We start from the raw sequence: 25265 nt of genomic DNA on the forward strand, positions 1-25265 counted from the left end.
AAGGGTTTATTACGTATAAGGGAGAGGGAAAGTTACTTGAAGGAATGAGGCAAAAAAAACTGTAATTTGAAGAAAATAAAGATGTTTTCGGAAAAAAATCGTCTGACGTTACAACTTAGATTAATAATAAGTTTATTTAACTACACAAACAATTTAGCAACATAACTTATAGTGATTTACGTATTTTTAACAGCAATTTTGGAGTAAAAGTTACAGAATCCCATCAAGGAGCTCTTTGAGAACGACTCATCCTCCCGGGACGACTCATCTCTGTAGGAGGTGGGAAGGAAGGCATGGGAAGAAAAGCAGGGGAGGCGCTAGGGGGAAGGGGAGATGAGGGGAATCAAGGGGAGGTGGGGGAAATTGATGGCTGTGAGCAGGAAAACGAGAATGGCTGAGTGAGGGATGATATGGTTGGCAGGGGAAAGGAACTAACTGCCTCGGAGAGAGAGGAGGAGGAGGAAGAAGGTGTATTAGACGCAGATGTGCACAGAGCGTACTGAAAGGGTTGATGCCCCGCTCGCGCCTCGTACACATATAAACACATCAAGGGCGCCTTCAATTACGTCCCGTGGACGTCGATAAGACTTTGAAGAGCGTTTCACGAATCATCCGAGCCGAACAAAGATCACTGGTAACCTAAGATTTCTCTCCGATACTATTTTTAAACAAAGATGTACACAATTATTATAATAGGGTGGTTTCCTATTATTTTTTTATTGCCTAAATCGAAAGATTATTACTCCCGGAGTACGTATTTCACGTTTTTAGATTTTTAAATGACGTTATCTATTTTTCGCGATCAAATGAAAAGTGAAAAATTTCAAGCGCGCGAAAACGCGACGCGTAAGTAGGAATGAAGGGAAAAAGTCCGTGCGACGCATTTCTGGTTCCCCCTCCCACCTGGTAGGTGACCTTGATCGAGGCTCTGACCGCTGATAGGACGCAGGATGCTAACGGGTAGCTGAGTACCTTCCTGTCTGGTAGCGCATGGCTTAAAAAAGGTTTATTAATACCTTATCAAGCGAAGAAAACTTTCCGACCTTAGCCAGTTTTAATAGGTGATTATTAAGACATGTTTCCCTGAGCTCTGTGCCTCATGCATGCATTGGTAGCCTCTGACGATGCATAACTCCTATCCTCTCGTGTAGAAACTAGGTCCCTGTGACGTCACGTGGAGTGGAATCGCATGGGCGCCAATCTGGCCTTTTTCAAATGAGGATAGAATTTGACCCTTGCCATACGTCTAAACCGGTATTTCAAAAACCAAATAATTTGTGTATTATGAATACACTAATGGTGGGTAACGAATCGCCATCAATGCCTTTTGTTTTCTTTGATGAAGGAAACTACCCTATTATTAGCATTGTAGTATTCTACCGATTAAGGTAGGTTTCCATGGAGTCTTTAAGAACCATTCTGAGAGCCTCCCATTCCCCTCCTCCATTCAAATTAAGGCCAACTCCTTTTCATTTTATCTAAAAATCCTATTTTCCTCCTTCCTCTCCCTCGTTTACCTAACATTCTACCCTCCAATACTGTTTTCAGCATACCCTCCCCACTAAATAACCCCTCCACCCGTACCTTCCGTCTCCTCTGTATCTCATCTAAAAGCTGCCTCTCCTCATCAACCATATCCGGAACTTCGTCGTTCCTCCTCCTCTCCGTCCACTTCACATTCACAATAATTAGGAAAATTTAGCCGATTCATGCGTGATATAATAGGATTCCGGCATAATTAAATAAAAGGTAAACAGCACATTTCCACTTTTCCACAGTTATTTTCATGCGTCTGACGCCTTTCGTCTCACAGAGTAATCATCTGTCACAAGATATCACGACGCATGAGAACATCTTTCAGTTCTCATATGTACTGTGATGTCTTGTACCAGGTGATGACTCCGTCAGCCGAAACGCGTCGTAAGCACCAAAATAATTGCGGAAAAGTTCAACTACAATTTATTTCAATATTTCAAAATATTTAGGTACACAAATTCGAATTTCTTCATCAAAGATAGCAAAATAACATCTCAAAACGTTTATTATTACATCATTTCACAAAAAAATAAAGAAATATGCTACGAATCATGAAATAAAAGAAATTTAAAAAATAATAATTTAACGGAAGGAAGACGATTTTTAATTGCCAAACAACCCAGACACAAACCCTAGATTTGCCAATTTGGTCCCGGTTACTGTGAGCCATTAATGTATATGTAAATAAGCTAATCAGTAACATACAATACAAACAAATATGTTTACACAAATAAAGTTTTATTTCAATTCTATTATTGCCTATAATACGCACTTCATTGGATACTAAAGGTGGATCACGCTATTACCAGTAGGTACATAACAAAAGTAATTTGGTAAGTTGCAATACCATATTGCTTCAAACACTGCAAAAAACGAAAAAGTCCAAGTTCTTACGGAAAAATAACCTCATATTTACACCCTAAGATAATTTCGAAGTAAATTTAGGTGCATAGTATTAACGAAAGTGGTCGTGAGATGAAAACCAAAAGCAAAAGATTAAATGGAAAAAAGAAACAAATTTGATAACTCGGCAAAGGTTTATGAAAGCCATATCGGTGATGTATTTTCTGTCATCCGATCACGAAGGTGACTACATATATATCGTGAAAGGTGTAATTAATCTTCTCTGCCCGCTTGGGACGCGTAAGGGTAAGTTGTTTGTCAGCTATCAGAACCAGTAGAAGTAGACGTACGAAATATCGCAGTCCATTGGGCAATTTTTCCACGTGGAAGTCCTCATCTCGAACTAAGTTACGTTCAAGTAGGTACGATTATTACTAACGATAAAGCTCCTCATGCGAAATAAGTCCAAAATAACTCTTTATCTCTGTCGGACCGTAGATTGAAAAATAGACTAAACCTTTTAGATAAATTCAAGAGCAGTGTCTTTTCTGACGAAGTTAACCATATCTTGCGGACGCCAACGTACTACGGAAGATCAGATCATATAAATAAAATAAGAGAGATAGATTGCAGAACAGACAGATTCCGAATGTCATTTTTTCCACGATCAATAAGAGATTATAACGGCAGCAATAGAACGCGTAAATAGATTGCATGACTTGTAGTGTAGCCTACTAACCTATGTAAAACTTACTGCATGTTTCTGAATTTCTATTCTATATTCTATTTCTAACAGCATATAGTAGTATAGTTTGTTATTATACGGGACGTTTCTTGGACGGTGTGGTGTGCATGTGGGAGTCCAAATGCATGCTGCATGCTGGTGATTGATCACCCCCTGCCAAACACCCTAGAGGTGGCTCGCAGGGTAATTTGTAGATGTAGATAACAAAACACACATGACGCCTTTCTATGTAATGCATGCTAATAAATATTTTTAAAGTGTCCCTTCATTTCGATGGTAAAGATGAAATCATTTCCAATGCAGATGAAGGAATAAAAAGTTGGTTTTATGCAGGAATTAGCATTAATTCCTCACGAACGTCTATCGTTAGTCGAGATATCCCACCCAGGATATCCAGTGGACGTTCAGTGATTACTAAGCACTACATTTCGACAGTGCCTCCCTCCTAGAACAAGGTATACAGCTAAATAAAAAAAGTAACGAGCACTAGAGTTTCAAGCTCATTAAAAAATATTACCAGCTGCTAAATAGAAAACTCTCGTTTCAGATGAGATGCGGCGGAACCGTTTCATCATAAATGAAAGAGAATTTTCGGTTCCACTTGAAAACTTTACCGACTCTACACGACGCGCTTCGATGTTTTCACGTCGTTTTCTAATGTTACTTTTGACGGCTAACTTGATTATACCTGCTATTAAAAAAAGTTTCCTTACAAGATCAAACTTTAAAATTTTCAAGCAATATGACCACAGACGAGTAAAATTTCATGCACCAAAGTGTGGCGACGATTAAACAGTAAGTTTTAACACATCAAATATTAAACATGACGCATTAAGCCTTTTTAACGTTATCGTATGAACAGAAAATAAGTTCAACAACCAATTAAAATCGTGAATTAAACATCTTTGACGAAGGACAAGCAAAAAAAGTTTGACATAGCCATTTAACAAAGCGGTTAGCAATTTCGTTACATGGCTTCAAACTCAAGCCACCTAAGTGCACCCAGTTTTGTTTCCGACGGTAACTATACATTTAGGAGCTTATCTTTTAAACAAGGTGGTACTCCTAGAGAGATATTAACGGTTATTTTAAACATTCCACATTGAAAGCTGTGACATGTTTTTTTTAGATAAATTCAAGAGCAGTGTCTTTTCTGACGAAGTTAACCATATCTTGCGGTCGCCAACGTACTACGGAAGATCAGATCATATAAATAAAATAAGAGAGATAGATTGCAGAACAGACAGATTCCGAATGTCAATTATTCCACGATCAATAAGAGATTATAACGGCAGCAATAGAACTCGTAAATAGATTGCATGACTTGTAGTGTAGCCTACTAACCTATGTAAAACTTAATGCATGTTTCTGAATTTCTATTCTATATTCTATTTCTAACAGCATATAGTAGTATAGTTTGTTAGTATACGGGACGTTTTTTGGACGGTGCGGTGTGCATGTGGGAGTCCAAATGCATGCTGGTGATTGATCACCCCCTGCCTAACACCCTAGAGGTGGCTCGCAGGGTATTATGTAGATGTAGACGTTGACTGCAACACCTTCATTTCATTGTATTTAGCTATAATTTACGAAGTATAGGTATTACAAAAGAAACTAGCATTCCAATTCATGGCCCTCCCATCCCATCATTGATTATAGTTATATGTTTATGACTTGGCGGATGGATATGTGGTGAAGAGGAATGAGAGGTGAGAAAATAGTTGGGGAGATAGCGGTGTTAGGGGAGGGGCTGGAAGACTGACGGCGCCATGGAGAAAACGAATAACGACGAGGGAGATAATATGCTAAGAGTGGGACGGGGAACGGCTGAAGCGACTGTCATCGGAAGGGGAGAAGGATGAAGAATATCCAACGAGAAGGATACAGGCCTCGCTCACACCACTCAACTAATCGTCATTCTCTCACACAAACTATTGTGCCGCCTAAGTCATTACCTATAACCAGGGTCGAACTAATGCCTGATGCCTGGGGCAGGATGAATTTCAGCGCCTTTTCACATAAAGAGTAGGCGTAACACCGGGTATGATGTCGAGAGCCACACTATATATCACAGCATTAATGAGAAAGCAAAACACAAATCCAAAAACGAATCGCAATGACAGAAAAAACATACCTACGTGCATCCCATTTCTCGTAAATAATTTAATTTCAAGCCACCTACCCAACAACACTCAGCGAGCAAGCAGACTGATCCACACAAAAAATAGGATTTCCACCATTCCTGAGGCGTGTGGTTGTCTGGAACAAAAAGGGAGACGATAGTCAATTCATTCTTAATAGTTTATCCTTCGAAATTTCAAGAAACTAAACCGATTTCGGATCTAAAACAACACCGACTTTCACGTACCATAATGGCGCTGACAGCAACTAGTTGGCGGTGTCTGATACTAAAAATTACGATAGCAAAAAAGGCCCGTCACGAAGCATTTCCACTGGCGGCAGTCACGAGCACATGTATGCGAGTGAATGGAGTGAACGCAAAGAATGCGAGAAAGCAAGAATGAAAAGAGGAAAAACTTGAGCTAAAGAACGCAGACGGTTCAAGAAATTACGGAAGAGACAAAAGATAAAGCAAAAGACGAGTGTATTAAAACTGCACCTATATAGTAAAAGAACACTTATGAGAATAACGGCTGAACAATATAAGAGGTAAAAGAAACGAGATGCATCAACACACTCATTCTAGCGAAAATTCTCGATACGTCGTAAAGTTTACCAAAAAATTTAAATTTACTAATGACAAAGAAAGGTAATTCTTCGTCAAAATTTTGCGGCATTTGTCAAGGTGGTTATAAATTTTAGATCTATGTAGCCGCGTCAATGTTTCGGACCACCAAAACATGGACGAGTCGACATAGCCTTGAAGTTTTCATTCGCCAAGAAAAGATAATGAGATGATCGCATATAATATCAAATCTACATGTTCCTTTGATGTATGTTAAAGGAAAAATATGACTCTTGACTATTTCACGAAATAATATCGATTTGGGAGGAAATCAAAACACTCGACTTTACGATGGTAATAAAAGTACTTTTTATTCGATTTTTCTCTAACTGCATATATTAATAAAATGATCGCTTGTCAAACTCAAAATACTGCATTGACTAAGAATCGACAGTCATCCCTCAAAGGAAAGAGTATGCATGTGCAATGTGTAGACGGCTATAGGAAGAAAATGAGAGAGGATATAGACAGGAGAGGGATGATAGGGGTAAGTACGTATTAAATCAAATAATTTAATAACATTAACCTCGCACAATAAAACTCCAATATTCAGATATTTCACAACAAAAAGACTTGGTTTTCACCACTATGTGGCGCAATAATAAAACTACTAGCAACCCACACGTAAATTCTAAAATCACGATATAGATAAATTCAAATCGGAGTGACATTCATGCATGCCTAATTATGTGTTGGTTTTGAACAATTTGGGAACCAATTTATTCATACGAAAAAAGCTTCCCTTTGTTATTTACAAAAACTAAACCTATTCATGACTCTTGTTTACACCATCATACCTCTGCATAATCTACGAAGCCCCTACAGACTTTCTTAATGACCGTAGGGGATCTTATAATTACAATGATAAAAAAGTCCTTCAGTGCACTGATGAGCTGAACGAAGAGAATGCGTGAAAATTTCAAAATGAAATACATACTATAGAATATATAGACGCGACTGACAGGAAAGAGAGGAAAAAAACACTAAGTAAGTATTATCCCACAGCAATTATAAGAATACCCACTAAATGAATTGAAAAAATTAATCCATCGCTAGAAATGACGAATGTAATATCGCTGGCTGTGAATTTAAGTAAAAAGATCATTTCTAATTGAATGAGACATAGCAATATTTAAACAGGACTTATTTAAACACGACGCGTTTCGTTGTTACAACAACATTATCAAGTACTGTTGTAAGAATGAAACGCGTCGTGTTCGAATAAATCCAGCGGTAATATGGCAATGTCTCATTTAACTAATATTAAGAAATTTCATCACATCGTGCCGCATATCAAACAAGACAAAATGTTTGTCCAAGCATTCTTAATTTACGGGTGAATATGAACGACATTCCGAAAATCGAGGCCGGGGAGACAACTTCCGATAATAAAACTGATTTCCGAACAGAAATAACTCGAAATGCCACTGACGATGCAAGCGCTGACGACGATTAGTCGGCGGCGAAACGAACTAAAAATTACGCAGACGGAAGAAAAAAAAGCACCATCTGAACACATGGCTGGTAAGTCCAACTCAAAGAATGCGTGAAAGTAAGAATGGGGAGAGCGAAAACTCAAAAGGAAAGAGCATGCGGAATATATAGACGGTTGGGGGAATGGAAGAGAAGGTAGTGGGGAGGTGGGGTTGAAGCGAGAGAAAGGATCGAGGAGCCTGAAAGAGAGACGGCACGACAAGATGCTCGGGGGTGGGGAGGGAAGAGGGTTGGGGGAGGGAGGAGAGAATACGTCGGGAGGGGCGGGGGAAAAGGGCCCGTGAAGTAGGCTTGCCAACCGTACGGAATTCCTTCGGATTTTGATGCCTTTGTCCGGATAAGAGGTAATGCCTCAAGGAAAAACAAGATTTGTTAAAAACTATCAATCAGATAAGATGAGGAGTAGTTTTGTAAAATATACTTAAACTTTGATGCAAATAATAAATCACTTGTTTTATTATATCAAACGTTCTTGATGAATTTTATCGAACATTTCCACATTTCATAATTTGGTCAATTGTGCGAAAGAGTTTGGTAAAAACAACTGCATAAATTCTATACAATTCAGAGTTTCCTAACTTTTATCGAAGTTAAGATTAGTTTTACGAAAGTAAGAGACCGAAAATACTTTTTTGGCAACAATTATAAAACTCTCTTGTTTTGTACGATAGAATTTACCAATTGTTTTGCATAATCTATCGAACGGAATTTATTTCCCGTTTTTTCATACCAATGCACAACTGCAGTTGAAAGATTGCTTCTTAGTTAGAAGATAGGTTGGAAGGAATAATTTCATTTTCATTCTTTGTAATGGCTAGAACGTTTTAATTTTGCTTACGTTCATTTTTCTGTTTATTTCTGTTTCAATGCGCAATGTTATCCGTAAACTCGAGAATGAAAGACATTGAATACTAGAATACGTAGGATAAGTGTAATTTTAGGTATTTGATATTCAAAATAAATTTAGCACTCGCAATCATCAGCTTCAAGAACGATGGACAAGTATTCCATCGATGTAAAAATGGAAACGATGTAAAAATCGAGAGTCTGACCCGGCTGGAATCCCGGGAAAAATTCGCCGTCACATTTATTCCTGATTCCGCTTCCTATGTTTGTGCTTTGTTTGGAATCACGCAGTTGAGCCAAGTTGGCAACCCTGCTACGAAGGCAAAAAAAAGAAAAGAGAATAAAGGAGGAGTGAGAGAGGGAAAAAGGTATACGTACGAACTTATCTCGGACTCGCCATCCATTTCTCCTCGCGAATATGGCCTTTGCACCACCACCCACTCCCCACCTGCCTCCCAACCAACCAACCCTCTCCGCCCCCTAGCCATCTCTATCTTTCACGGCCGATGTATTAAAAGGTCCCCCTCCCTCCTTACATTCCACGGCGTCAAAGGATAAAATGGTGGACTGGGAGAGAGAGAGATGAAATAAAAAAAAGAACGAAAGGAGGATGGGAAATGGTGGAGTCCAAAAGGTTTTTGAGAAAGGGGTGAGGGAGAGAGGAAAGAAAAAAAACATAAAAAAGAGGAGCGGAATGAGACCAGAAAGGAAGATAGATGGGTTTACTAAAGGAAATGAGAACGACATAGGGTCTCGGTGAAAGAATAAAAAGAATGGAACGAGGATGAAAGAGACGAGTGTGTGGGCGCCCTAGGCTGCTTATATTACACACGCCCTTCTAATGGGCCCTAACGCATTAGGCCCGCGACAAATACCGCCTTGGGGGTTAAATAGATGCGCTAATGATGGCCCTGCTTTTTCATTTTAAAAGAGGATTTCTACACGTAACATTCGTGACAGGTATGAACCTCAACTTGGCTTCATATAATGCAAAAACACTGTTTTAACCCAGATTACTTGAGGTAGTTAGAGCGCCTCGGTAGAAGTAAAAAGAATCAGATGAAACTTTGGTCTCATGTTCTTTGAGAGACGCACCTTAAATGATCCAAATAAAAAGGGATTCCCACGTGCCGTTTTTTATATATTTGACGGTAAAAGTAGGATAATCTAACATGATCTCTAATGGAGAAATACGGGTTTTTCGAGCACAGCGAAACTGTTTGTAACAAGATGATGTTGAGACGGCACTCATTAGAAGCAAAATTTTGTGCCAAATCTTAATATATACGGGAAAGTAAAATCCATGATAAAATAAGAAATATATTTGCGAAAAACTGCCTGAAATTGGCAATGTGGGTGGGAATCTCTGGTACCAACATCGCAAAACGAAACCACTAAACCGACATCACTTAAATTCTAACATACATTTAGTTTCCAGGCCTTTTCATACGTCTTACATATCTTTTGTTTGTAAATAAATATATATATATTTAGGATTTACCACTTAGATTGTGAATATTTAGTCAAGGTGTTTCGTCAACAGTTCAGTGTATAAAGGTTCGAAACAGTGTTGAAACTGCTCAAGTTGACTACCGTTAATACCTTTAAAAAATAATTTCTGACGTTAGCATTTTGCTGAGGGGCAAAATTGCTTTCACATTTCATTCCTCATTATGTTATATTTTGTTTAATTTTTTAGCGACTCTTTTGCGTAAATAATATGTAGCTAGTAGATAAGTAGTGCGTCACTTGACTTCAGCCGATGCCGCTCTAACTCCTTAACCCTCTAAATGCCGCAGGCCGATACATTGGCTTTTGCTTCTCGGCCGAAAAGTTCCACGAGCCGAAATATCGTCCTGGAGGTAGTTAATTGTTCAAATTGATAATTATACAGCCACTTAACTGTTGATTAGAAATCAGGATTAAATACACAGTTTAAAATTATTATAATAAGAGAAAAATATAACAAAAACATGTTGATGCGCCAAAAAATGACATAACAGAACGTTTGAAGATTTTGCATTTTATCTAAATACACTTGGCATTTCTAACCAGTGCCAATCCAAAAGGATGTTACTAAGAGAGTCAAGTATGGCTAGGAGCAAAGATGGAGTTCATTTAGCAGACCAATGAGTGATTAAATACATCAGAAAGAACAAACCTCTGGAATAAAATCGAGGTGAAGCTAAAATGAGCAAGCGAAAGTAGTAAAAATATTTAATCGCTAAGTGGAATTAACGAGAGATTCATTTAAGACCTGATATGGCATCATGGTTAATTTTAAGGACAGAGAATATTTTATTTAATTCCCCGGAATATACATCACGTAACTAAGGCTTCGGAACTCCCTAAAGGACCAATGTTTTGCTCCAACCGAGATGACTGCATAGCCTTCGTTTTTAATCCTAACAAAAAGTAAGTCTAAAAGTAAAAGTCAAAAAGTCCCATAAGTAAGGCTAAAAAGGACATTCCTTATAAGAAGTGTGGATAAAAATTATTGTATGAATGCATTTTATAATAGAATATGTATCTCCTTCAATACACTTTCAAGAGAATTACATATAAACTTACCAAATAAAATATATCGTGGACAGATATCGTCGATGTTAGCGACATAATAAATTCATAGAGAATTTTGTATGAGACATTCAGACGGCCTTGACTGTTTTGGTAATTAATCGTAATATCAGGGAAATAAGTTCTTCCTGTATTATGATTGCAATCATGATTACTAGCGAAAATAGTTTACCCTATCATTGTATTTTCATGCTAATAGCCTAAATTTTAAAAGGGATTTTTACGAATAGAGATGCAGTAAGGAAACCCACGATAAAGACTGAAAGTAATGAATGAAAAAAGAAACGAAAAGAGACGTTAAGAGGGAAATGAAGGGATATAATAAGATGGAGAGTAAAAGTCACAAGATGGCGGGAAAATTGGAGGGATGGACAAAGAATAAAGCGTTTTACGGTGAGAACGAAAGAAGGTGGAGGAAGAGGGAATAAGATAACTTAAAACTGACAATGAGAGCATTTAACTTCACTTTCACAATCTTGGAGGAAAGAAAAACGCTCCAGAACGGACCGTAAAGACTGCTTCCCTATTTTTCTAAGATAAGACTATGAAAAACTGGATTTATGAAATAAATATACAGAATAAGGTGCATGAACGGAGTTTCGAGTTATTCCACTGCCGTTGAGAAAAACTAAGCGTGCAAAAACTCGAAACATTCGTACGAGCATCCAGCCACATCTACATGTATATGATACCCTGAGATCCACTTTCATACGGTAGCGTTACATTCATAAATTTAATATTGGTAAGTGCTTTCAGATGAAGATAAAGAACCAACTTTGCTGATAATACTTGATATCTTAAAAAGGGGAAAAACCACATGAAAGCTTTTAAGAACAAGGAAAAAAATATTTTTTCATGTTTTTCTAAAAAAACACTAAACTAAGCTGATAAAATACTATTAACATATCCATCATAGTCTCATTTACAAGTAACTAACGTAAAATTCATGCAATTACAGCAATGATTTGCTACAGCCTCAAAATGTAGTAGTGGGTCGTCCACCATATATTTGTTATTATGATCCTTGCACTACACGAACTTTAAATAAATTTCTTCACAACGACATTATACTCTAGTAATCGACATTTTACCCATAGGAATAACAGTTTTGCCATAGGAGCCTGTAAATAATTCTGATTTTCAAACACAATTTCCAGAAAATATAGCACGGATTTTTTCTCGCCTTCAGTCGATAAAGTATTCTCTAAAGAGCAAATTCAGAAATTTTCATAAATATGACATTTCCTTCGTTTCCTTAAGAGGAAAATGAAGAGAGGGGAATAAGATGGTGACGAGAAGTTATGTAGAGGGCGGAGGAAACGGATGAGCAGGAAATAAAGCGTTTCGCAAAGGAAAACGAACCAAAAAGAAAGGCGAAAAGAAAGAATAAAAAAGGTGACTCGAAACGGCAAGAATTTAACGAGAGGTTGGGCAGAGAGGGAGGAACGAGAAAGAAGACGTAGAGAAAGGGTGTCGGCGCCGCTGTGCGAAAGAGATGGAAAGTGAGCCCGGGAAAGAAGAAAAAGGCGAAAATAAAACAGAATAGGGGGGAGAGGAAATAATAAAAAGAGAAGCGAAAAAAAGGCGGAGAGCTGTAGGAGGGAGAAAGAGTTTTTAAAAATTTAATGAGAGAAAGAAAGCAAGAGAGGTCCTTCTTGGAAGGCTTGTCCCATCCGTTGGGAGACTGTATTTGGGATACTTAAGACATCATCATGAGCATAAATATAACGAGTGCTCCGAAGAGAAGCCAAGATATTTGCACGGTCATTATGATAATGTCATTAGCATGACAAGCATGCAAAATTAGGTAGCGAACTATCATTTACAAGTCAATATAAACCATGCTATTGCGTGGGAAATATCCCCGCCCACACCACTGTAATACGTCTTGGACAGTACATTCAGTTCTAACCCAGCCTTACATTCATTGCTCGCGTTCTTAAACGCAGGCTCATTAAATATTTCACTTTCTTTACTGTACATTGGTAGGTATTTCTTTTGTACTTTTTCCAAGAAAAATCATCTGAATGTATTAAACGTTTATATACTAGGTACAACCCACTACCCGTTAAGATGACTAATATGTAATTAGGGCTCTTGCCCGTAGATTCATCCACAAAGCCATCTATCGGCACTTGCATTATTTAAAGTTTCATAGCTTAAACTTCCCAAAGCCACACCCATTTGCTGACACTTAATAAACTCATCGAAACGATAGGCATAACATGAATCTCACGGTCAATATCATAGGCCCACTTTATAAGGATATATATTATATATTTTATAGGTTCACCCCATAAATTAATAGCTCGACTCGCGGCTGACAGAGACAGCCTGAACCCACCTTCGATGACGCAGCATCGGGGACTATTATAATTTGAAAGTGCTGACAAATCGTCATATTTACCAGTACCAGACCTTGCTCGCATTCTTAAACGCTGGCTCATTAAAAATTTCACTTATTTGTACACTTTTTCCGAGAAAAATAAATCATCTGAATGTATAACAAGTTTTAAAGGTGGTGTATGTATTAATCGCTTTAAATACTACGTACAACCCACACCCCGTTATGATGACTAGAATATGAAATTAGGGCTCTTGCTCGCGCGTAGATTCACCCACAAACCCTTCCATCGGCACATGCATTTCTGAGGAGTTCATAGCTTTACCTTCCCAAAGCCACACCCCCTTCCTGACACCCAATAAACCCATTCAAATGATAGGCATAGCATGAGTCTATATAGGGATATATATTATATATTTTATAGGTTCACCCCATAAATTAATAGCTCGACTCGCGGCTGACAGAGGGAACCTGAACCCACCTTCGATGACGCAGCATCGGCGACTATTATAATTTGAAAAAGCGCTGAGAAATAGCCATGAAGCCATATGAATGAGACGCGGAGCGCTTAGCAGCAGGAATCGAATTCGCAGATGGCAAAAAGCAAAGACGGAACGAATGAAACGGCGAAGATATGTTCGGGAAACGGAGCGAGATCAAACGAAAAGGAGGAGGCACCGAAGAAAAGGGCAGGAAAACATAAAAGGAAGACGGAGAAGAGGGTGTAATAATCTCCCAAACGATACTTATCTCTCATGACCGACTCCTATGCGATTTCATTCCCGCACGGACAGATGAAGGGGATCGATAAAAAAGAGTGACATGGGGAGTGGAAAAAAACACGTCCAGTGGTAAGAGGCAGAGAGTTCTCTTTTTTTACTGTGGCGAGGAAAATGGCGTGATCTCTCTTTCTACAGTCCACCGCACTCAACCCACTCCACACATCCCTTCCGACGTATTTTATTCCTCTTCCTTTGAGGCGAGACAATCCAGCTCAATGTTAGCGCTAGACGGTTGCCTAGGGTTGGCCTATTCCTGGGATATTCCGGTTTCACGCGGGACCGAGCCATGGGGATGGACTCATTTTCCTTTCAGCGGCAAAACTAGAACATCGCTACTAGTTTTCGCATCTTCGTCACGCCAACTCACAAAGCGTAAAAACTAGGGCTGATAATTTAATGTTGCCACGTTCCATGCATAGGGTTACAGGCTTAGAAATGCCTACGAAAGTACACGTTTCAACTTTTGTACGTGATTACTTTTCTCTCTACGTCAAAGTAGAACATAATCTCTAGCAAGAATATAATTCTCCCACCTAGGTCACGCCAACCCACAAAGAAAAAAGTTAAGGCTGGTTAATTACATATCGCCACGCTCGCTGGATCATGCATAACACATGGCAATACAAGTCGAAAATCTGAGATCTGAGGTAATAAACATGTATATTGTTTCAATTATTTGTCGAGGTAATTTTCCTTTAGACTCCATGAATAGAAAATGTTTGTACGAAACGCTAACTCACAAAGCGTAAAAACTATTCTCTTCATACTGCCACGTCATTCATTGGAACATAACCATAACCATTCTCCATAACAGAAGGCAATACAATATGAAATACCTCAGATAAGAGATATGCATATTACTTCAACATTTCCATACGGTTTTCATATCGACAAACGGCAAAGAATAACAATTTTACAAAAATTACATAAATATCGCATGAGTTCCACGCTAGCACAAAAAAAGCAAAAATTAGGGGCAAGTCTAGTTTATATGAGACAAATACGTTCCATTGATTCGACAACATGCTGAAAAATGCCTCAGATAATATATATTAAAATCATTATTCGCTGAAATACGGAATATCACAATATTTTTACTGTTGCCGCACGGATGCATTGCAATTGCGGCTTCGTAGCGGAATATAACGGAATTAGATATCAAAATTTCTTTCGTGCGTGTTCCATATTATGGCTTCTGCATTAGTACTATCCAATTTCATGATATCACGCTCATCAGTGCTTATTATTGATACAAATGTAAAAACACGCGTCATTTTTTTTAACCTAAGTAGGACTACCCCACTACATATTGACTCGTTTCATGGATAATTAATTTTATTCGGCAAAGTATTTCAAAATTCATCAGATACGACATACGATCAATTGTTTCAACCAATGGACGGGATCATACGCCTTACATAGGCAAAACTAAACCATCGCTATTAGTTCCCGCAAAGAAAGTAGGCCTAGTTAGCTTTACCACGCTCACTGGATAATTCATGGCATCGGGCAATATGTTTCAAAATACCTCAGATATGTTAATGTTTCCATATGCTGAAAAAACGGGAATAGATTCAATGGTCTCGTTCATTACGTGATTCTTTGCTCTGAAGCGGTTGCCACTGCTGCGATTTAAATGTGATAGATAGCCAAATCTTCACATGATGGTATTCGATGCAATTTTGTCTTCAGTGATTTTCTGACTAAGACAGTGAACAATAATTTTATCTGACATTTTAATGATAATACCTGAAAATAACTATAACGATTTCCATTTTACTTGTCTCATGATCTTTTGAAAAAAATTAATTATACCTATAAAATTAATGGAAATATATTGAATAAGTACCACGGAAAAATCCATGTTGGAGCCAAAATTGTTCAGTAAGAGTGAACTTACAGCACTAAGGAAATAATATTTTTTCCATTCAACGGGAAGTATTAGCGACACGAGTAAATTGACCGTCCGGATCAGAGAACGGACCAATATAGGCAACAAAACTCCTTGTCGACGAAGGAGAATCGAGAACAGAAAAAAGACAGCCGCCGGGCGCCCAGCCCGAACGCCGACTTAATAAAATAATTGGGCCGGCAGTTAAATAGAAATCTCACGTAAAAAAAGGCACTTTCGCCCAAAATTAATGGTGGAAGGCTTTTAGCATCATGGTGGCATGCTTTCCACAACAACAGAACCATTATTTTCAATGAAACATAAAATCTACCGCTAAAATACACTTCCTTTTACCTATAAAGTATTGGTAAGACATAAAAGCATTGTAGGAATCACCACCTCACATAAAATTCTGACAGTGGTCGAGTTACTTCGACGAAATGAAACATGAACTCAAGCCAAAATATACCTGGGACAATGGGAGGAGTTGAAAAAAGCACTCGCAAGAGCCGAGTTGATTTCTTTATAACGAACGCATCTAAAGATTGTGATTTGAATCTCAGTCACCATAAAACCACGTCAACCACGGCTCTTACAAAATAACGAAGTAATAACTTCCCGTGGAATTAATGGGAAATTATAAATGCTAACAGAGTTAATAAACATATAATCACCAGTATGTATCGGCTGGTAGGTAATTCTTATCCTTCATCAAGACACTTGGGAATCCCAGCGGAGAACACCTAGTTCTAACATCCTAGAAAGATAAAAAAAAGGCTAAAATAAATCTTCAAATCGCGTGACCTATTAAGGGTGCTAATAATGAGTTCACTTTCAACTATAGTCACTATGGAAGCGTTACCTCGGTGCTGGAGTTTCCGGCGTCTAAATAAAGTGAAGTCTCTCTGTCTTGAGCATCATGATACCAGGGAGGCCAGTCACACGGAATATGCGGAAAAACCAATAAGTGCCCATAATTACTATGAAAAGTTCCATGCGTAGGTAAAGAGACAAATTTTTGCTATCTTAACCATATAAAGAAAATAAAATCAATAATTTTACTGTCATTTTCACATTTGTTAGAACCAACCTTTAAGAATACTAAATTGAACAGCTAGGATACCTCGCAGAATAACTAAAAAGATTTCAAACAAAATATAGAAATCTTTAGCCAGCGTAATACATCAAAGAAGAAAAAGCCCATTTAGCGCATAAAACTGACGAACGAAAACACACGAAACTAACTACGAATTAGCCAGGAAAAAATGACATTTTCTTCAGAAAAAGCTCGAGGATTTCATGCCTGTAACCGAGTGGCCACCCAATGAAGCGAAGTACGTTGCGGCGATGTTTCAACTCCCTTTCAGCCATTACCATAATTTCAATGCCACTTGCGCATGTGAGGCCACTTGGCGAGGAATACATCAGCGAGGAAAAGACGGCGTCGACACGAAGCCCACTCGGCCGCAACACAAAATAAACAATTTCCGAGGAGCAAGAGCGGTCGAGTGGCGGCGGGCAACACGATGGAATCGAAAAATAGTGACGCGCATACAATATTAATTGACGCTCCGTCCGTGATCATTCATCTCCCAACATCCCATTATACCCACACTATGGCCGACCTCGCGAGCCCTCCAACGTCCACAACACTCTCTCACTCTGGAACAAAATAAAACCATCACCGCGTACTCATCCCTTCCACCTGACGCTTCACCTTAGCGAGGATATGATGGGATAAATGGAAGAAAAAATATAATCGCCTCGATTCGAGTGTTATGAGGTAGACCTCAGGAAATCCCGCCAATGTAAAACCCATAATAATGCTGGCAGCATCACATTCTACACAGTACCTTCGATAAAAATCCATTCCATAACCATATCGTATAAGAAAATAAGATTTTTATTCGAAGTGTTGTACAAGGTGAGTGAGTAGAGGTAGCTAGATGAGAGACGTAGGAGAGAGGAGGTATTGATGGAGCGAGTATTTAGTGGGGAGGGGATGTTGAAAATAGTGTTAGAGGGTAGCATGTTAGGTAAACGAGGGATAGGAGGGAAGAGAATAGGATTTTTTAGGTATACTGAAAGGGAATAGGTCTTCCTGTGAATTGAAGGGGAAGCCCATGAAGGGAGAAGAGACTGCCATAATACTTCTTAAGTACTCCATGGAAACCTAACTTAATCGGTAGAATACTTTGATAATAATAATAATCTTTGAGGAAGTTCGAAGTACATATTTTTTCATAAATATATACAGAAAATTTCTAGACGGTTTGCCACAGTTATTAACAAACTTGAAGTCTGTATTTATTTATTAAGCATCCTAAGAGTATAGACACAACATCAACACGATTATCATAATTTCACCAAGCCTTCAAGAACTTTACAATGACAATACGAAAAAATACGCGGTCAATGAAACAATAACATATTTTTTTCGAGGGTTGCCCGGTCTCCAATAAATTATCAAGGACCTGAGCTGGCAAGTTTCAAATATTTTCTATCCAACTATAAGTCACATAGGACTTATATAAAGATAGCCTAGAATTAGGCTCTCCACTAACAACAGCCACAACACTCTCTCACAATAGAAGAATACAAAACCATTAAAGCACGCGCATACAGCCCCTCCATCTGACACTTCACCTTAGCGAAGATAAGATCGGATGAATGGAAGAAAAAATATAACTGCCTCGATTCGAGTCTTATAACATAGTCGTCTTAAAATCCCAAGAAAGCATTCTCTCCCTCGATTTGTCGCATATTGTTTTTTGGAGATGTTACTCATTTAAGACTTATGCTATCATTTTGAAAGTTTTCACGGTATGTTGAATAAGAATGCCTAAGCCGATTTCTTTTTTTTAACACCCACAGAACGCAAGTAATTTTACACATATTCTTAGCTCAAAATAACACTTCTACAAAATTTCTTGATCAGAAATTTCTATACTTATTCCCAGCATATAAAACACTTTCCCTTCTCACGTACTATTTCGATTTTATCATTCAGCAATATTAGGCCAGCACTTAATCGAGGAGTTAAAGTGGTGAAAGAATAGGTCTCAAATTTACATTATACCCAAGCAACTGCATTTCACATAGATTATGATCAAGATTGAGCCGATACAATCCATAGCACGGAAGGTGCTTCGTTGTCTTGGACGCTGATACGATCCTTTCTTTTGAATGCGTAAATTTGATGACGAAATGATGAGCGCATGAAAAGCGACCATCGATCAAAGTAGAAAATGCGCTTTGACTCCACAAAATGTAAGGGGATACCAGCAACACTGTAAAATATAAAATTAACAAAGAATCATTGTATTTCAGGAGGATAATGTGACGCAGAATTTATCCTTGGGATGTAAAAATATTGGATGGCATACAGCATCCTATCAAACCACTTTTCATAACATTAAATCAGCACTACATGAGTTAGTCAAAGGTTTATGGACTGCCGTAACTACAGATTTAAACATATTCATTTTTTTCATGAGTGATAGGCATTTTGATGATTAAGATTGGTTTCATTACAAATCTCTCCAACATCGCCAACTAGGACGCAGAATCCTTGCTCATGCCTTCAACCTTTGCGAGAAAAAAAATTACCACGAACGACATTTTTAACTCCACCCTCAGAAAACCTTGCTTAAATCTGACAAATTGGCTTAAATTGTTTCCCAAACCCTTTTCGTCCAGTCTATTCTGCACATTTTTACAGCCCGCTCTATTTCTTCGAAGAAAAACTGGAGCAGACTTTTAAGAGGAAATTCCTAAGAGGACAAATGTACGAAAAAATCCACAGAGAAAAAATCATTCGCCTTGACCGGGATTCGAACCCGGATCCCTCGATTTCCGGCCGAGTGCTTTAGCCAGTTAAGCTACCGAGGCGTCATTCTTCCCTGTGGAAATTTGTGGACTATACCGGACAAGGTGGTATGGACTGCTGAGCATATTATGCGACGAGCAGTCCAAATCGTGCGCACGGCGCCACAGCCTGTGGCGCCGTGGATTTCTCTGTGGATTTTTTCGCACAATTGTGCATTGCGGGTGACTCCCGTAAAAGTTATCACCGTGGTTAGTCCCGGTATACTTAAATTCGTCAAAGAGAGAACACCTATATGTGTTCAAAGTTCGGACCTTGCTCTCCGGCTGTGGCGCCGTGCGCACGATTTGGACTGCTCGTCGCATAATATGCTCAGCAGTCCATACCACCTTGTCCGGTATAGTCCACAAATTTCCACAGGGAAGAATGACGCCTCGGTAGCTTAACTGGCTAAAGCACTCGGCCGGAAATCGAGGGATCCGGGTTCGAATCCCGGTCAAGGCGAATGATATTTTCTCTGTGGATTTTTTCGCACAATTGTGCATTGCGGGTGACTCCCGTAAAAGTTATCACCGTGGTTAGTCCCGGTATACTTAAATTCGTAGGACAAATGTAGTTTGATTTTTGGCGTACTGATGTCAATTGGACTACGCAGTAAAAATATCAAGTCAACAATATGTAATCAAGTAGTTAAAGAGGCGAAGATAGAGGCTTAAATTTTTTTCACCAGTAACGGCTGATCGCAATGGCTGTCATTAAGATCGAATAGATTAAAACAGCCAGCAGCACGGAAGGTGACCTCGTTACTTTAATCATTACGTGCATATCCATTTTTTAGCACCTAAATCCCTACTCACCTTACTACTCGCATGTCCGCTTTTATTTTCTCAGTTAGTAAACAGATTATTAACAGTTTTATTATGCATTTTACGATTACGATTCGTGATATTTCAATGAAGGCAGAGCTGACATTTAGGTAGGTTGGAAATATATAAAAAGTTTAATGAGAGCATAAAACATTTAATTCCAGGTAATTAATCAAACACTTGGTAAATATTCATTCTACACCGCATGCATTTGAAGTCGATCGAGAGCAAGAACTTAAGACGTCGTACTTTCATTAAATAACATTTCAAAAGAGAGAAAATTTCGCAAAAAATAGACGCTTCGACGTAAGAAAAAAAGACGGAGAAAAAAGAAAAACAGACGGAGAACTCCAATAGACGCTTTTCCATTCTCTCTCAAGCATCAACAATAGTATTTTCCTTTCCAAACATAATCACTATAACATCACATATACAACTCAATCATAAAATTTTGCAGGCCTACCTTGCTTCTTAGAAGGCGAACCTCCTTTGTCATCACAATAACCATCAGAGGCACACCTCCTGAAACAGAAAAAGAGATGTTTAAATTAATGTTAGAAAAATACAAATGGGATTGATATTTAAAAATATAAATTCTAATCCCAAATAAAACTGAGTGCCTTGAATATCATAAACAGATTAAAACACGATTCCTCCACTGAATTCATCGATACGAAGAACTATCCCTTCCAATGCCCACGTCAAAATTTGAACAAGAACTTCCACTCAGCATGTTGTATTGAGTGAGTTTAATCTTTAAAACGAAGTTTAACAAACGGGCAGAATAAAAAAACGAGTAACATAGATATAAGGAGAGCCAAATGTAGGATTTGATTTCATGAAAGAATCTGAACTTAAAGTTTCAACCAATACGGCCCAGGGCCATTTTTTTACTCAAAAATAACTATCAACCTCTGAAACATGATATAATCAACAAATACGGATGGGTACATTTCTAAACCGAGTTTCATTTTTCTGGCTTCCAAATGACGCTATATCAAAGAGTAAAATGTGAACTTTTTCTAACATTAACTAATGATTTTACAAGTAGGCAATCTATATTCTCTTTTGCAAGCGATTTCTGCAAAAAAAAAAGCAAGCACGAAGTACTGTAAACTGCGCGTGCAGGAAAATCTCAAGAAGTGAAGCATAAACTTGAAGATGGTATTCGTAAATGTATTTTTTGGCTCATGAATCAAGCACTAAAAATGAAATTCACTTTGAGTTAAATCATATGAATTTCATCTAAGGTGGGTGCAACCTTTCACTCGTTCACGTGACTGCGTACTAAGTCAGTATGTATTCAACCGAGATAATAATCCCGGACGAGGTCCCCTGCGGAAGAGAGGAAACGCAGGCCATTTTTAATCATTGTCGAGGACACTATAAGAATAGAAGCTTCAACTTTACGCTTAACTTAATGAGTTTTCCCAGCACACACAGATAAATGTGTGCCGCAATTGCTTGCAAATAAAACTTAGATTTCCGACTTGTAAAATCATTGGTCATGAAATAACCAATTTCATATTTTGCTCTTTGATATAGTACCATTTAGAAGCCATAGAAAATGTAACCATGCTTTAAAAGTGTACCCACACGTATATGCAATAAATAGAGTGGTTGCCTATTATTTTTTATTGCCTATTATTTATAACATTAAATCGAAATATTATTACCAATTAAGTACATCATAAACATTATCCTGGAGAAAGAATTTCACGCTTTTAGATTTTTAAATAAAGATATCTATTTTTCGCGATTAAATGAAAAGTGAAAATTTTCAAGCGCGCGAGAACGCGACGGCCAGGTATGAATGCTGGAAAAATACCGTGTGACGTCATTCTGGTTACGGCTACCGCCGTGTGAAGCCACTTTGGTGCGAGGCTATGAGCGCCGCTACGATGCAGGCTGCTAGCAGGTTGCGCTTGGCTTAAATAAGGATTGTTAATACCCTATCAAACGAAGGAAACTTTCCGACCTTGGGCAATTTTAACAGGTGATTATTAAGAGATGCTTCCCTGAGCTCTGTGCCTCATGCATGCATCGGTTATCTCAGACGATGTAAAACTCCTGACTATTCGAATAGCATCTATATCCCTGTGACGTCATGTGGAGTGGCATCGCATGGGCGCCTATCTGGCCTTTTCAAATGATGTTAAAATTGACCATTGCCATTCGTCTAAACTGGGATTTCTAAAACAAAATAATTTGTATATTATGGATACACTAAAGTTAGGTAACGAATCGCAATCAATGCCTTTCATTTTCTATGATGAAGGAAACTATCCTGTTGACGCGCAACATAAGCGAAATTGTAAGCCGTAACTAGGCCAACAGCGGGGGAGAAGAAATAGCTAATTTTAATAACTGACACTGGAAAACGTAAAAGTAACTTATTCACATATTCATTCACATTATTTCATTCCGCAAATTTCGTTACAGATGACTTTGGGCATTTCTGGAGGAATTACCTTCAAAAGAGCTAGAAATTCCATGAAAAGCGCCGCAGAGGCAGGTACACTCCGACACAAGGGCAGTGCACTTTTTTACATCACCTCACGACACTTAACTCTCACCTCTCCACTCCGTCCATTTCCATTCCTCAAAGAGCACGATTTTTCTTTTTTTATCGTCACAATAACGATCAGAGGCCGACCGCTCGGCAAGACGTATAAAAAAAAAGAGAGTGGAGAAGCGCAGGAGACGCAAAGTAGAGGTGGAGAACGATTTTCCGGGTCGCCGAGCCATCCTCCTCGAGACCAATAGCCCGTGCGGGAGGAGGCGGAGGGTGTACTTTTCCCCACCCACCATTATAAGAGGACGCACCTCCCCCGTGGAGCTATAGATGCGAACCCACCTCCACCTAGGAAGGATGGGGCAGAACGCTTTCGGGTCCCCGCAGCACTGTAGGTGTCGATCACGTGACCCATTTGTATTACACAACAGCTAGTCGGAATGAAATTAGAGGATATATCAGGGTGATAACGGAAACATCGACATGATATTCTATTACTTTTCCCGACTATTGCTTTAGCAAATTTCCACACCTTTACGTATTTCGCTAAGCTGCCAGTTTTTGGGACCCTCACGAAAAAGGCTTAATAACAGTTAGAATGCGCGCAAAGAAGAGCTGCCAGGTACGTGAAAGGTCGTTACGATAGTCTTGTTAGTGCAATTAACCTCTTAGATAAACTCGCATGGGAATCTCTGTCAGACCGTAGATTGAAAAATGGACTAAACCTTTTACATAAATTCAAGAGCAGTGTCTTTTCTGACGAAGTTAGCCATATCTTACGAACGCCAACATAATACGGAAGATCAGATCATATAAATAAAATAAGAGAGATTGACAGTAGAGCAGACACATTCAGAATTTTCCACGATCAAAACGGCAGCGATAGAACTCATCAATAGATTAGATGACTTCTGGTCTACTTACTTATGTACAGCTTAATGCATGTTTCTGAATTTTAATATCATTTCTACTAGCATGTGGTAGTATAATTTGTTAGCATGCGTGACGTTTTTCGGACCGTGTGGTGTGCATGTGGGAGCCCAATTGCATGCTGCATGCTAATGATTGATCACCCCCTGCCAAACACCCTAGAGGTGGGGGGCAGGGCACTATGCAGATGTATAAAGTTAACTTTTTCCGGAGAGATATCGTGGGAAAGATTATCGAATGATAAACAAAGATATACAGTTGGCTCTCATGTGTTTCAATTTGTCCAGAAGTCTGCCAAAACGTGATAAAAAGACAAATTATACTGCATAACAGACAGATTCAAGGAGCTACTTTTAAAATAGATTTTTACGGAAATTAAAACTATTTTTCAATATTTATCTAGCTTAATTTGGAAAACAGAGTTGATTTATTAGTTAAAAGTTCCTTTTAGACAGAATTGGAGAACCAGAGCTTGAACAACGCCTTGCCCTGTCCCAAAATTTCGTAATTCACTACTGACTTGATACATGCATTAAACTATAGGTGCATAATGCCACCTTATTTCTCTTGGCCACCTTCTACTTCGAGGATTATTGAGTGGAGTGTGTGAGAGCTTCATCTGAAAGTTGCTCCCAGGTTCCATCGGTCAGCAGCCAAAGACAATCACCAGGCCACCACACCCCACGGCAAAGCATATGTCGCTAAATATTTCTCGCCATTTCGCGAAAACGTTTGGGCAAAAAATTCGTGTCTCTACCCAAAGGCATCGCTGGATATCCGCAGTCGCAATATCGCCCAAAGAACGTTTCGCACCACTTGAAAGGAGACACTTCTCTCAGCCACCAGTGCCTCCTTCCCCCCTTACCAAGGCAATATCCCCGACGCCGACTCTGTAGGCAGCCATTCCGCCGACGATCCGGTATAAGGGGGAGAGCTGAGTGAGACACGATGGGAGTAGAGAGAGGCTGGGGGAAACAGTAAGAGAGTTGGATTGTGGCCTCCCTACATGCACAGGCCAAAACATCCGAATTTCGATTGTCAACTGTTTGAAATAAGTGTTTGTGTTAGCCTCTTTGCGCGGATACTACGAAAATTTTCTTATATACTGCTACTTATCCTAGAATTAATAAATAAAAGAATTTTCAATACCCACTGTAAGACTTTTTATTGAGTAATCAGACTCATGTAGCGTTGAAACGCGTTGTACTCAACAAAGAGTATAAGTGGACATTGCAAAATCTTTTATTCATTAATTCTCGTAACACGTTCAGCAGCAGCTCGCCATACAACTAATTTCGAAAATACGAATTTCGATTACCACCTG

At 38.8% G+C, this 25265-nt stretch overlaps 1 long non-coding RNA gene across 1 annotated transcript in view; it reads right to left on the reverse strand.

Annotated features, from left to right (window-relative positions):
- LOC124169266 overlaps positions 1-25265 on the reverse strand; it is a 120674-nt gene that overhangs the window by 35846 nt on the left and 59563 nt on the right. The window contains exon 2 of the long non-coding RNA XR_006867068.1: positions 20960-21018. This is a non-coding gene — a long non-coding RNA (uncharacterized LOC124169266). The remainder of the gene's footprint in view (positions 1-20959; positions 21019-25265) is intronic.

Source organism: Ischnura elegans, chromosome 12 (genome assembly GCF_921293095.1).
Source record: "Ischnura elegans chromosome 12, ioIscEleg1.1, whole genome shotgun sequence".
NCBI classification, from domain to species: domain Eukaryota; kingdom Metazoa; phylum Arthropoda; class Insecta; order Odonata; family Coenagrionidae; genus Ischnura; species Ischnura elegans.